Raw genomic sequence first — 15961 nt, 5'->3', positions numbered from 1 at the left:
ATCTCTTCGTATTTCCTCTTTAACTCCATGTTTTGGTGTAAGAGCTCAAGTTTCTCTGAATATTCTTGCTTCCATCGCCCTTCCCAGTACTCGGTCAGACTTCTTTGAACCTCTATTTCATCTCGGAGAACCGAAATTTCCTGATATGTGTCATCTTACGGAAGTGCTGGAACTCGGATGCTAGCCTGTCGGGCAAAACAATGGGTCATAATACATTCCTAAGTACAAGTGGCACTCTCGATCCTTGTCCAGCTATTGTTTCCCTTTTCTTCTCTTGATTCTTGGCCTCGCTTAGTTCCACGGCGATGACCACGTCCACGACTACCTCTTCCTCATGTATATATATATATATATTTTTTTTCCTCCCCTTTTTTTTTTCCCCTTTCCCCAAGGTAATTCAACGCATAAATACAGTAAAGTGACAAAAGTAATTATATTCTAGCACACCAATTACACCAATGACATATACACATATAATACACCATGTATCAAGAAAACGGTTAATCAAATACACCAATACATGCCAAATTAGACAGATAATCCTATGCACAATACTCAAACCACTGTTATGTCATAGCGGTATCAAAGCAAATCAAGAGTAAAGGCGATATAGTCCCAGACCCAATTAAAATAACCCCGTCTGATCCCTCACGTCACTTACTATGCGAACTAGATATCCAATAACCTCTTGTACTCATTCCAGTCAAACAAAGCCTATTCATGTTCCCAAAATGCAACTCTCACCTACGAACACCTCCTCAACTCTGGAGTACTCAGGCACAAGAATCCGAAATTAGACAATTCACCTCTCAAGCTGGCCAGTCCCAAGAGTAAATCATCAAAAATCAAAATTCCTACCAGACGTACCTATCTATGGTCCTCACATACCACAAGAAAATTTAAAGCCTATAACATTCACAATTCAGAGCTTAGGTTCAAACGAGCACTTAATCCTTCATACCTATCCACCACTTAGTCCAGGCTCACTCCGCGCAGAGACCACGCGAAGCAGGCTCTGATACCAACTGTGACAGCCCCACCTCACCCTAAGGCGAACCAAAGGGTTCGGTGGACCGCCTGCCCAGCTCTCACCAGGACTAACGGTTCAGATTAGAGAGATCGAATACGTTCCGGACCGTACAACGCGCATAGACAAGTCCAAATCCCAGAATAAAACAAAACGAAATCGGAGTCGGCCATGAATAGGAACCGACATGGCAAAACCCAACCAAACGTCAAGCAAATATTTACATCTCAAAAGTTAGCATATACAACCCAAAGGGCATACCAAAGTGATTCAAAAGTGGATACATGTACGGTTTGCCAAATCCAAAAGAGAAACGGACCCAAAAGTATATTTAGGGTTTAAATCAATGAGCTATACAAAAGATATGTCTAACTAGCTCAATTCGGCAACCATTTGTCAAATCCAGTCCAAAAGTATTTATTTTCCTGTAAGGAAAACAAAAAGGGACAGAAAGGGGTGAGCTTGCGCTCAATGAGGTACCAAACATATAGCAGAAAATCATGGCATTTCACATTTAACAAATCAGATACACATGTCAGATGTAAAGTATAGTAACTAATGATTCAAATCAGAAGGATACAGGTGGCTCTCAGAAGCCAAATTTCCAGCGCAATACTTGATCCAAACCGGTTGACTCTCCGTCAACGTATATAGAACCAACGAGTCCGTAGACCTCACTTCGCACCGAATTCCGTCCACCAAACACCCCTTTACCGGGCCCGCTCACCGTATTCGAACATAAATGGTAATACTCGAGTATACCCGGAATCAAGGGTCTCAATACCCAAAATCCGCGAACAGACTACCGTGGTTCGTTATCTAATCGTCCAGGCCCTTGCCGGCCCGACTCGAATAACTTAGCCACAGGATTGAGCTCATAGGTCATAGAAATCCGAACGGATGCAGACACAGATAACAGATTCAAATTTTGCATAGTAAATTGGCATATGAACAGACAAGAGAACGAGTGTGATAAAGTACACCCTCGTCTCGAACAAATAAACAGATTGCAGAGCAGAAATCAAGTTAAACAGCAATGGAGGGAAGTGATACACTCACCGATTCAACTTCAAAAGTTTTTACTTCAGATTGGCCTTAATCACCAAGAAACCCTAAAATAATCAAAATAAACCAATTGAAGGTTTCACATCCATAATCGAGTAAACAAAATGCACATGAGGCTCGACTACTAGTCGTATGCCTCGCCAAATAATTACAAATGCAAGGGTACAAAACATGATTTTTGGGAATAAAAAGATAACATGAAGACCTAGGTTCAACAACCCAAAAGCCCTTTCATTTCTACCAAAAGGCAAATCCAACTTAAAAGAACCAAAGGCCTAGAAAATCGGGCAGCACTTCCCCTAAATTTCTTACTTTTCCAGCCATTAAGGCTTCATTATTTCCTCAAATCAGTCCCAACATCTCACACAAAAGTCATCTCATTTCCCAAAAGCCGTTCACGAGGCTCAAAGTAGTACAAGTACAAAAGTTAGCTAGGAAATGACCGGAATGAAAGCAAGCCCTAAAACATGCAAACAAGTACAAGGAGACTCGATAACGAGTCATAAACCAATGCCAAGTATGACCCCAATAGGGTTCCATAAACATATACAAACATTAAAGAAAACCAGAAATTTCGGACATGCAATTAACTTTGGCCCTGAAAAAAAAACAGGTTTTGACTTTACTTTGCGGTAATAGCACCAAATGTACTACGATTATCGGATGAGGGTAAAAGACCCACTATTTCGAAGCTAAATGACAGGGCTACAACATCACAGAAGGTCACTCAACCCAGTTTTGAGTGGAAACAGGTCAAAAATGCAAGATACTTCATCAACAACGTAAAACAGATTCACCAAAACGTATTCTAGCGGAAACATCATAACTCAGGTTCTACAAGTCCAAATCCAGAAATTCCAAAACCAGTTGAAAGCTAAGACACAGGGCTAAATTTCATCAGAATTCCTCAAAAACCAATTCGGAAGCAATTCCAGCCAAAACAACCAATTACAGTCGCAAATCCCAATTTCAGGTAAACCAGAACAGCAATAGTAATTTCGACTTTTCTCACTCTACACTACTCCGATTGACCTGAAATTTTGTAGACACCTCTAAAATGTCATTCCCTACAACTTTAATGTTTTGAGGTAAGGCCAATTCGGCCTTTATATAGGACCAAAAATTTCGGACAGAATGAAGAACCAAGAACCCTAATTTTCCAGATTTCTTCCAAAACAGAAATTAATTGCAATCTTCCACTTTTTCCACCTCCTAGAGTCATTAAACATCAGTTCCCATCATCAAGGATAGCCACAACATCACATTAATATTAAACCAGAAAATTCATCAATTAATTGAAACTTCATCAATTCATCCAAAACCAAGAAGTAAACCACAAAATTCATCACTTTAACTACCACTAGGCACTAATTAAGCTTCATTAAGTGAAGGAGAAAGTTCAATCACCACTCACCTAGTAAACAAGAGAGGAAGAGTTGTTTGTCACCTTAGCTTCCCAAAACACTTCACCAAACCACTTACTAACACCTAAAGAAGAGATTTTATGGAGTAGAAACAAGTCTAAGTGATTGCTTTGGGTGATTTGCACTAGATGGATGCCAAACTTTGAAGAGTTTTTCTTTCTTCCTTGCTCAAGGTGGCCGGCCACAATGGAGGTAAGAAATGGTGATTTTTGTGGTAATTTTTGAGATATTTAATCAATTGGTCAAATAAGTCAAAAAGGTGAATAGTTGTCATAAGTTACAACCACTCTTAAGGTGACACTTGTCACTTCCTTTAAAACATCTCTATCCTTTAAGTCCCTCTCACATCAATCACATCTCAACCTCTACTTATCTCTTAACACCCGATAAATTTCAACCAGTATCCGAAACTTAACCTAATTGGCCGAATTTTTTCGAACTTCTCACACTAGTGGGTCCCACGTCCGGTATACGCTCTTAATTTCTCAAAATCTATTCGATACTAGAAAAATCATCTAAAAACTATATTTACTCATAAAAATTATCTAGAAAATGTTTCGGATACAGAAAGTGCAGAAAACAAGTCATGAAAAATGCGAAAACCTAGAAAATGCAAATTTACGGGTTCTCACAGTTAGCATCATGTCTAACTATCCACATGCATTTCGTGTTTTTTCTCATATTCTTCCTCACATAACAATTACTTTTCATGTGACCTGTTTGACAACAAAAACTATACATAGTCAAAGAGTTACTAGTATGGACAGGTTTAACAAATCTTACTTGTCTTCTCTTATAAATAGTAAATTCATTTGCACTAGAGTTTAACTTCTTCTCATGGATGCCAAGATGAGGTTTTGATTCATTCCTTTGAAAACAGTTTTGTTTCTTGTGTTGGAGCAACTCATTTAGATCATCTATTCTTTTTTTCAAATCACCTTGTTCCTTTTTGAACATTTCACAAATCTTTGTTTTTCTATCAAGTTCAAAGTGTAGATCAGTCTCATCCTTTTTAAAGTAGTCATTTTCAGTTTTCAACCTTTTGTTTTGTTGAAAAAGATTTACATTGTCTTGAAGTAGAAAACTAATTTTCTGTTTTAATTCCTTGTTTCTAGCATAAGATTCTTTCAAACTATCATGTAGTCTCTCAATGAAGGATTCAATATCATCATCAGATTCATCATCATCAACAAGTTGAGAGTTGCAAGTAGTTACCTCATCATCACCAATGGCTATGAAAGCCGTTTGAGCAGATTCTTCTTCCTCTTCAACGTCACCATCAGAGTTGCAATCATTCCATATGATTTGAAAGTTGTTGAATTTTGATTTTCGTTCAGCTTTTCCTTCTTTCTTCTTCCTCATTGGGCACTCACTCATGTAGTGTCCAGATTGGCCGCATTCCTAGCATTGTCCGCTTGATTTTTATTGACCTCTTGCTTTACTTTATTTCTTGCATTGTTGAACTGATTTGGAAATGAGTTACTAGATCTTCCTTTTCTGAATCTCCTTTTGCTGAGAATTCTCTTGAAGATTCTTGTGATGAGAGCAAGATCATTGTCGTCAACTTTCACATCTTCTCCATCCAATGAAACCGAGTCATCTTCATGTTGGGATGCTTTTAGAGTAATGCTCCTTCTTACCTTTGCATCTTTTTCCTCCTGTACCTTAGTCTTAAACTTCAACTCATAAGAGATTAGAGAATTAATAAGAGATTCAATAGGTATAGAATTCAAATCTTTAGCCTCTTCAATAGCAGTCACTTTACTTTCGCAATTCTTGGACAAAGCATTCAAGATTTTTCTACTTTCTCTTCTAAGGAGTATTCCTTTTCTAGAACTTCTAAATCCTTAATGAGATCATTGAATCTATAATATATTTTGTCAATATTTTCACGAGATTCCATCTTGAATGATTCATATTTGGTAACTAAGATAGATTTCTTTTGTTCTCTCATATTCTCACTCCCTTCATGAATTTCTCTCAATTTGTTCCAAATCTCTTTAGTAGACCTACAACCCTTGACCCTAATGGATTCATTTGAATCTAAATCACTATATAACACATTCATAACTTTTGTATTTAAGGTGACGTTGTGACAGCCACACCTCCCCTTAAGGCGAACCAAAGGGCTCGACGGACCGCCTGCCCAGCTCTCACCGGGACTCACTACAGTCCTCAATTAAAATACATCACTCACATCCAGTAACATAGGGTATAACCTCAAGAATAAACGAAATAACATTTTTCAAACTTAGAACGAGATAAGATACATTACAAATCTCAAGTAAGGGTATCATTCCCCGAATAAGACAAAAGTCCTCAGTTCTCAAATAATTACATCAAATACTTATCAAGTGAATCGAATTCAAATTATATATGAGATATCCCTTCAGACACTAATAACTCAATACAAGCGCTTTCTTTGGCCTCGAGCCCTGTGGGGAAAAATTATTTTTGGGGGTCACTAATTAAGCCTCAGAACTTCCACTTCCAAACCTGTTAAGGAAAACAAATTGGGGTGAGCTAATGCTCAGTGAGGCCAAGGGAAAAACATGCAAGCATGCTAGCAAAGACACAATATAAAGCAATAACTCGAGTAACAAGTAACTGCGAAACGTTAAGCAACTAGGGAATTTAATCACAATAAAAGGATACGGGAGCTCTCAGGAGCTAATCCACGCGCGATCCAAGCTCAGGTAGTTGACCCTCCGTCAACTTTCACAGTTATCCATGTAGAACTCCACTTACTACCTCTAGCCACCATGACACCCTCTTGGATCCGTAACCAAACAAGCATGTAGGTGGTATCACTTAACAAGTATACCTAGCAAGACCCCTTATTTGGATCAAGTTATAACACTTCCCAAGGTTCACCAAGTTTCTCGACCAAGCCCTTGCCGGCTCGAGTTACAAAGCTAGCCAATGGGTTGGGGCGTCCCCCCCCATTCACTTTTAGGTCGATGAGACGAAGCTCCAATCGACAAGATTTGGTCATAGCATTGAGACGGGATGAGCGGTACCTCCTACCCTAAAAAGGCATGATACATTCTGCCGCTCAATGCTCACGAAAAACACTTTCATTTGCATTCACATGTAACACGTATCACTTATCAAGCAAGCAATTTCATGAAAGAGAGGACAAGAGTGATAAAGTACGCCCTAGCCTCATTAACTAGCAAGTACAAGAATCATTTCATTTATACACTTCACATGCACTTGATACTCACCAAGTATCAAAAGTCAAAGTTTGAGAAATTAGCTCTAAGACGCTTCGTCGGGAGTTCCCTCGAAGTCCTCTTGAGATCCTGAAAGTATGCAATAATGCATTGTATCTCAAATTCCAGGCCATACAGTATTCGTGTAAAGAAAAGAAATAGTCAATTTTGACTCCACAATTCAAGTTTCCAAAGTATTTCAGTTCATAAGGAACCGACTTTCAAATGAGATCTCAAGTGATAGGTGAACTCATGAAAATAGGTTTGAAATTCTCTAAGAGTTGTAAAAATGTAACCTAGGCCCATAAAAGAACATTTAGGTCCAAATTGGAAATTTTCACTTTTCGAGTCATTCGTGGAAAAATCAGTCCGGAAGTTCGGAAAGTCTAAAATAGAAAATTTTACACCGTCAAAAACTTCATTCGAAGCATAACAACTTTGTAGAAGGTCACTTTCCAAGAATCAAATCAGAAACAAGTCAATTTCTCCAAGAAAGTTTACTATTCATTGAAGATAGGTCAAAACAGTCCAAGTTTTTTCCAATAATTTTGGAATTTTGTAAAAATCATAAAATCAAAACCAGCCTTTGAAATTTGATATGCATGTAAATTTCCAATCCAGGTTTCAAATGAAAAAAACGGAACTCGATTCCGATGTTCCTAGCTCAAGAAATAAAAAGTTGAAATTCGCTAAAATTCCTGGACTGTTGGCCTATTTTCTAGATTTAATGCACTTCGGTAATTAGGCCATATCTCACTCGATTCTCAGTGAAATTGAAAACGGTTGGTGGTGTTAGAAACTAGGTTCATAAGGATATATTTATACAGAAGAAATCATTTCCAAAATCCAGACATAAGCGGTTCAAAATCAAGCAACAAATTGATTTTCTGGACAGTCTCGGATGAACAGTAATAAACAGGCAGCCAACTTTCAAAACTCTCCACGAATCGCTCGGGACGAACTAGAAAATGAGCTTGGTACCATTTTAAAGCTCTAAGAGTCTACTTTCAAATGCCGCAAACAGCACTCAATTTCGATCAACGAGCAAAACGTTATAGCTACACAAATGTTGCTGGTCAGAAAATTCTGGAGCTTGTTCCAGTTTTGCTTCTTTACTTGTAAATCAAAATTTAACCAACCATTTGGGTTGATTTTTGGTAGACAACCACAATACACATAGCACAACATATCTACACCAATTTGGAAGCTCAATTAGCACCAGAAAAGTTTTGAAATTACAGGGCAGCAGCAAACAAGAAAGTCGGCAGCAAGTCAGAAATTTCAGACAGTACCTTCTCCAAATTTCTAACTTTCTTCCAACTTCATTCCATCAATCATTCTATATACATGTAACATAGCACAATATCAGCAACCACAACATGCTAATTCATCACATCAGTCACCAATAAACATCCTCAAACCCTCGAGCATGTCATGGAATTGCAAGAACATAATTACTCAACCAATCAACCCAAATTCTACCATAGGTTGCAAACCCATGCTACCTTTGCTCCATTTGAGCTATAATTTTGCAAGATTGAAGTGTGGGTGAGTGAGTTACCTCAAGAACTTAGTTGGACAGCTTTAGGGCAGAAATCTTGACCGAAATTCCTCCAAGAAAACCGATGAACAGCCCCCTCTTCCAAGCTAGGATCAAAGCCCTCTAATGGATGATGAAATTTGGAAGTGGATTGAAGCAAGTTTGTGAGGATTTTGGCTAGATTTTTTTCTTCCCATCTTCGGCCAACTAGAGAGTGACGAGAGGAGAGAGAGTGAAATCAGGTATTGTAATGAAAGTGGAGAGAATTGGTGACTTAATGGTTAAGTCTAAGTGTCAACTCATGCTAGGTCCGTTTAGGGTCTTTGCGTGTCCAATTTTTGCGCTCGTTTGCAACTTTTGTGCACTAAACCTCTAAGGTAATTTCCCTAGTACATTAATAGTATATTACTAGTAGTCTAATATCATGTTCTTAAAATCTCCAATTAATCAAATTAATGTGCCTGTCGGGGCCTTTTCGGCACGCGCGCGTATAAAGGTCAAACTTAAGGGTTTTCTTGTTTGAACTTGGAAATTCAACTTATTCGATTCTAAAACTCTAAAATATGATAATCCAAGTATATATATATAACAATAAAAATCACGATAAGCAATTCATCTTGAATAAATTTGGGCATTAAAATAATATGCGCGTAAAGAACCAATCGGAAAAATTTATTTTCGAGAAATTCAATATTTTGAAATGTACTTTAGTATATTTTATTTTATTTTTATTTTATTAATTTTTTTTTTTGGGTAACTCGAGTACGAAATATTTTTAAAATGACCAATTTAACAATATTTTGAAATAATAAAATTATGAGTCCTCACAGACGTGAGCTCTATCCTTAGCAGTCAGTTCAATTCTTATTTTTTGCCTTGGTCTATGAGTAACTTCATCAATTACAGAGACATCATATGGACCTTCATTTACAATAAATCACAAATCAATATCAATCGATGGCAAGAAGATAATTATTCTTTCCTTCCAACTTACATAATTTGACCCATTGAACATTGGAGGTCTAGTGACAGATTGTCCTTAAAAAAACATGGCATTGTTGGTTGTCATTTTTAGTCCAAAGCCGTTTGAGCTTAATCTCTAGGAAACCAAATTCTGATACCAATTTTTAGGATCAAAGATAACCTAAGAGAGGGTGAATTAGGTCATTTAAAAACTAATCAAATTATGAGACACTTTTTTTGTTCAATATGAAATTTACCCTCTTATCTAGGGGACCACTTAATGAAACAATTAGTAAGAAAGCGAGATTGCTTGAGAGTAGAAGAGATAAGCTGTGAGGACTCATGTTTAATCTTTTAAAATAGTCATTTTTATAATTATTTGCCTTAGAGTTCATTAATTATATTTTAGTTACATGAATTTCTTTTAAATTTCGCTTTATCGCTCGTGAGTCGAAAAGTCGAGCATTTCGCGTCGGAACGATTAAGTGGAGATTTGAGAAATTAATAATAGACTCGTAAGAGTGAGTAATTACAGTGTTAAAGGAATTACATTGGAGGATTAGCGCAATAAACAAAAGAGAAAAGTGGTAGTACGAAACACTATTCCGACAACTATTTAAAGTTGACTTTGGCAAAACTTTTTAGTTATTTTTCCCTCCAATCTTCCAAGACAAGTTTCACACACACAAACACTCATCTCTGTGACGACCCCACCTCTCCCTAGGGCGTACTTCAGGGTTTGGCGGACCGTCTACCCAACTCTCGCCAGACCTCATTCATTTTCTTCAAATAAAATAAGGTATAACCTCGAGAATAAGTGAAATAACAGTTCCCAAACTTGGGACGTATACTTACATTCATTTCTATCTCAAACATTCATACAATCCCAAATATGACAAAAGTGTTGAATTCCAGATACATTCAACCCTAGTTGAGCACTAGCATGAGTACAATTACAAAATTTCGAAAAACTAGACTACGCTAACCTGTACCAGTCTTACGCCTCACTCGTACCTCCTGTAAGGAAAATAAAAACTAAATGAATGAGCTAAAAACGTTGTGAGGTTCCCATACACATAATCAAGTAATTAAAACAAAAACATTAGTCATTTAAGAACAACCAATCAGGAAAATATTTACAATATAAAAGCAATGAGAACACACTCATTAAAAGGATACATGCTCACGTGGAGCCATTCGTTCATTCACTCGCCAACCATTTTCCTTATTCCTCCAATTATTAGAAACTATTGCAAGTGAAAACTCCTCCAGTGTTCTTGACATTCATTCATTGATTTCATTTCCCGCCACTAGCCAATTCACTGGCCAGTTCTCCACCAACCTTCGTGGTCATACTCAGGTATACCAAAACACTGTCTCAGGGTCACGAGCAGTCCGACCGAGTCCGCTTCTGGCTCGACTCGACTGGCAACGAAGGGCAAGGGCCCAGTTATGTCAAAAGGCTTACATTCATGCACAAATAGCATTCAATCATTGAAAATTCACTTTGGCTTGGGTCGAATGCGATAAAGTACACACTCGCCCATCGAAAATCAATTTAACAATTCTTGGAAAGCATTTAACATTCAAGCAAACATTCACAAATAGTCACATAGTCACTTGTTGTACAAACACACAAGGAACACTCACCAATATGAGCAAGAGATATGTCAAAAGTTTCCTTCCGGGTTGTACTCCGGATCACCAAAGAAACCTAAATTAGTCAAAATAAGGTATTACGGTTCAACTAATCAAAATCTCAATGAACCTTCAAAAATCCAGAAATTACTAGTGCAAATTTGAAAATACAATTTTAGAGTGAATAATAACATTTGAACTTCCAAATCATGAAAAATCTTGAGTCATTTCTCAAATTCAAACATAACGAAAGAAAATTCCAGGAATCAGTAGTTGAAAGAACAACCAATCCCAAATTGAAGTGAGCAAATGTAATTCAAAGTTTTTGAGATAAAACTAACACTTTTTGTGACAGCCCCACCTCCCCCTAAGGCGAACCAAAGGGTTCGGCGGACCGCCTGCCCAGCTCTCGCCAGGTCTACGGAATCAAATCACTTAAAACCCTACAACCGTGCACAGAAACCCAAAGAAAACAAACAATTGGAGACCACCAAGCCAAAATAAAACTTACCAAACCATACGGATACCACAAGTGTTCATCAAGCCAAGTAAAAGTACCATCTCAACAAGTACACTTAATTTACATGGTTAATCTTTTTAAGATATACAAACGCTGAAAGGTTTAAAATTTTACAAGCAATACAAGTCGGAATATTCATGAGGGATCAAAGTACAATTAGGGTTTCAACTACAGAGGTGCTATACAAAAGAATAACTAGAGCTCGCTGTACTTCTTTCTTCAAAATCATGGTTCAAAAGTATTGTTCCCTGTAAGGAAAACAAAAGGTAACGGGAAGGGGGTGAGTTTACGCTCAATGAGGTACCAAAATAATAGCAGTTTAAAACATGGCATTTCATATTCAATTAGTAACATATGCATATCAAATAAGGAAATGAACAGACATCTTAAATAGAAAGGATACTGGTGGCTCTCAGGAGCCAAATTTCCCCATTTGCAGTACTTGATCCCAACCCGTTGACTCTTCGTCAACGCTCGAAGAAACAAACATGACCGTAGACCCCACTTACGCCAAATCTCGTTCACCAAACATACCCCTTACCGGGCCCGAACGCCAAACAGGAAACAGGAATGGTAATACTCGAGTATACCGGAATCAAGGGTCTCAATACCCAAAGATTCCTAGAACAGACTACTGTGGTTCGTTATCTAATCGACCAGGCCCTTGCCGGCTCGACTTGAGTAACTTGCCACAGGTGTTGAGCTCAGAGGTCACAGAAGGATCGTTGGATATCAATCTCCAAACGACGTCCGAACAGACTCAGATACAGATAACAGATTACACACAGTAAATAGGCATACAGACAGACAAGAGAACGAGTGTGATAAAGTACACCCTCGTCTCAAATAGAATAAACAGATAGTACAGTCGTTCAAATCACAGATTGCAGGTGCAGAAACCAAGTTAAGCAACAAATAAGGGGAGTGGTACACTCACCAGTTCAAGTACAGATACTTCAAAAGTGTTCACCCAAAGTGGTTTAATCGTCAAGAAACCCTAAAAATAACCAAGGTAATACAATTGAAGTTTCTATATCCAAAACGGAGTAAACAGAATGCACAAGTGAGGCTCGACTACTAGTCGTATGCCCATGCAAATGAACCATTAATGCAAAGCAAAGAGGTGGATTTGGAGTGAAAAGGTAACAGTTGGTTCTAAAAGTAGGAACAACCTCAAAACCCTACCTACAATGCTTTACTAACTCCAAATTTAAAGTAGAAAATAAAAGTAAGATCAAGGTTAAGAAAACAGAATTTTCCAGTTTTGCGCAATACTATAAGAAAAATCATATCTCAAGCTTCTTAAGTCCAAAATTGATAAAATTTATACCGTTGGAAAATACATTCAAAGGGCTACAACTTCCCAGAAGACACTATTGTAAGATTCAGAACACAAGTCAGTCAAATTCGAACCTCAAATTGCTGTTTTATCCAGTAAAAGACAGAACGGGTACAATATTTCAGTCAAATTTGAAAAATCACCATAAATCGTACAGACAGAACCAGGGTCTGAAATTTTCACGGGTTGTATTTCTATGAATCTAGTTTCAAATGCAACAAATGGAACTCAATTCCGACATTTCTACATCAAGTTATAACAGATTTTCTGAGACTTCTCAGGAGTTCTTGCGGAAATTTTGACAGCACCTCCCTTTGTTTTTCTTTACTTTTCCATCCAAACATTAACACCAATCACTTCTCAATTTCAACCACAAGTATACCCACAAATCACAAGCTATCAAAAACCCTTAATATACAACCAATTTGTAGATCCAAAAGTAACTCTAATCATGTCCAAATTAGAAACCCTAAACCTGAAATTTATGCATCAAAGCTGAAATTTCTTTAAGCAAAGTGAAATAACACATAAACACTAGATTTTGCACATGTCAAAGCTAGGAAATCCTAACTAACCTTCAAGCTTCATATTTGGACAGAATATTCATGATAAAACTGAAAATTTCCATAATATCACTTCCAACCATGAAATTTTGCATAAAATTACCAAAGTTGCCTCCATAAGACACTAATTTGCAATTATCTGAAATAGAGAAAGATTCTTAGCATAAATACCTTAAACCTTAGGCAAAGAGGCTATCCACACCTTTCTCTTCCCAAATCATTCCATAGGAACCCTAAAGCTTCCTTAGAGAACAACTTCTATGGAGTATTTTGCAAGACCATCGGCGAAATCTCAAAGTTTAGGCAAGAAATTGAAGTGGAAGATGAAGCTATCTTTCTCTCTTTTGCTCTCCAAATTTTCGGCCAAGAAAGGGCAAGAATGAAGAAGATTTGGGTCAATTTTGATTTTGGTAAAGTTAAATAAGAGTTGGTCAAGTCCAACTTCCAATGGATTCGCGACACGTGGCACCTTAGATGTCTCAAGCTTATCTTCTTTCTCCCAATGGTTAATATATCTAGCTAACCTCTAATAATCTCCTAGCACCTTGTAAAATAATATCCCTTAACACAAAACTTCAACTAGGGGTCAAAATTTTATCGCACTAACCGCACTAGCGGGTCCCACGTCCAAGATACACTACTAATGTCACATAAACTAACTTATACTAGAAAAATTATTTCAAAACTATACTTACTTATAAAATCTCTGGAAAAATTAATATAATAGGTATAATGAAGAAAATGCATGTGAAATAATAAAATAAAATAATATAAAATACGGAAAATTTACGGGTCCTCACACTTTTCATCTTAGTTGATACCAAAGCTTGATAAAAAACAACTCATATACTACTATTGAAGTGCATTCAAGGATACATATGCAACTTGAGATCCAACTTGTGAGGACTTGTAAAATCCCTCATATTTTTCTTAAAATTCCCTTTTATTTGGATTTATTTCTTTATAATAGCCTTACTACTCATTCACTCCCTCAATAGTTACAATTAATCATAGAACCAAGAGTTTTCCCTTTATTTTCATCGTTAAAGTAAACTAGGGTTTTTACGTCTTTTGGTAGTGTGATTACTCGGTATGGAGTGTGTACTAAATTTGGTGGTTAAGAGTGAGTTTTAGATAAGAAAAAATGCATGTTTAGAAGTGATAATAATAAGTTAGTGAATCATAAGTTAAAACCGTAGTACACACGATTTAAGGAAAATCGGTTTGAACCGACAGGTACCGTTCGCTACCGATTGAGTGCACCACTTGAACACCACTTTATTACCTTAATCCTTTAGTTATTAGTGCATAAATATCATCCCTTAATCAGCCAATAAAGAGACAAAATTATTGACCAAAAAGAAAGGAAAAAGAAGAAAAATTAAAGATGTAATCTTGAGGTAACAAGTGGCAAACATCCAAGGGTTGTTTGACCAACCAATTTCCTTCATTTTTATCCCCAAATTCACTTCAATTCCTCTTCATTTTCTGCATTTCTGGCCGAGCTTAAGGGAGAGGAAAAACCAAGTGAGCAAACTCCAACTTTCACCTTGAATCATCTTCATTTGAGAGAAATCACCCAATCCAAACCAATTAAACTTTCATTTTAGTACTTAGGAAGCTTTGTGTGGTAGAAGTTGTGGAAGAGAGGGGTGTAGTTCTCACCTACAAGCACTTTATGGAAGGTACCATGGCTGTCTTTCCTTTTTCTCTTCTTAATCTTGCTAAAGTTTGGATAGAAACTCTTAATCTTGGGTTTTGACGGTTAATTAGTGAGTTGTGCATGATATGGGGGAGTGTTTAGCTAGGGTTTACATTTTCATCCTTGATTATGGTTATCTACCTATTAATTGATGTTATTGAGCTAGTAGTTGATGGTTTTGATGATAGAGTACTTGTTAGATATGGACGAATGCCTTTAAAGAGCAGGCTCAGGCGGCTAATGGTCACCTTGTTCAGGTAGTGAGAGACGTGAGAGACCGGACCGATCACATTTTGACAGAGTACGGGGCCCTAGTTGAGGAAATGGTGCAGAACTTGGCCGAGAAAGGTCAAGGGCACGCGGTCCCTGGTGATCCCGAGGAGGATCCTGAGGAGGACTCGGAGGAGGAGGCGGTCACACCTGCGGAGTCTGTTGGGTCTGTGATAGCCCCACTTCCCCCTAAGGTGAACCAAAGGGTTCGGCGGACTGCCTGCCTAACTCTCGCCAGGACTCGTTCAATCTTTTCAAGCAAAATAAGATATAACCTCGAGGAAAAGAGAACTAACCATTTCCAAACTTGAAACATATACTTACATTTATATCCATCTCAAATAGAAATACAATCCCAATTAGAACAAAAGCTTTAAGTTCTTACTACATCCAACCTTATCCAAGCACTAGCGTGAGAACAATAAAAAAATAAAATTTCTAAAAGCTAGACCAAGCTAGTCTACACAGGACTCACGCCCTTGCTCGCATCCCCTGTAAGGAAAACAAAGCTAACGGAATGAGCTAAAAGCCCAATGAGGTTCAATACAGATAGCCAAGTAATTAAACAAGGACATTAATCATGTAATAACAAATAATCCAGAAAATATTTACAATATAAAGCAATGATAACACACTCATTAAAAGGATACATGCTCACGTGGAGCCCTTCGTTCATTCATTCCACCAATCATTTC

The 15961-nt window shown here is 37.5% G+C and overlaps 1 long non-coding RNA gene across 1 annotated transcript; it reads right to left on the bottom strand.

Moving 5' to 3' along the window:
• Positions 1–5919: 5919 nt before the first annotated feature.
• Positions 5920–8516, bottom strand: LOC140014963 (uncharacterized). Its single transcript, XR_011821715.1, has 3 exons — positions 8293–8516; positions 6744–6821; positions 5920–6012 (listed from the first exon to the last, which is right to left on the bottom strand). It is a non-coding gene; the product is annotated as an uncharacterized lncRNA (long non-coding RNA).
• Positions 8517–15961: the final 7445 nt, after the last annotated feature.

The sequence above is a fragment of the Coffea arabica genome, chromosome 10e (genome assembly GCF_036785885.1).
Source record: "Coffea arabica cultivar ET-39 chromosome 10e, Coffea Arabica ET-39 HiFi, whole genome shotgun sequence".
Lineage (NCBI taxonomy): Eukaryota > Viridiplantae > Streptophyta > Magnoliopsida > Gentianales > Rubiaceae > Coffea > Coffea arabica.
The sequence above is the reverse complement of the archived record's forward strand: the minus strand, read 5'-3'. Positions and strand labels throughout refer to the sequence as shown.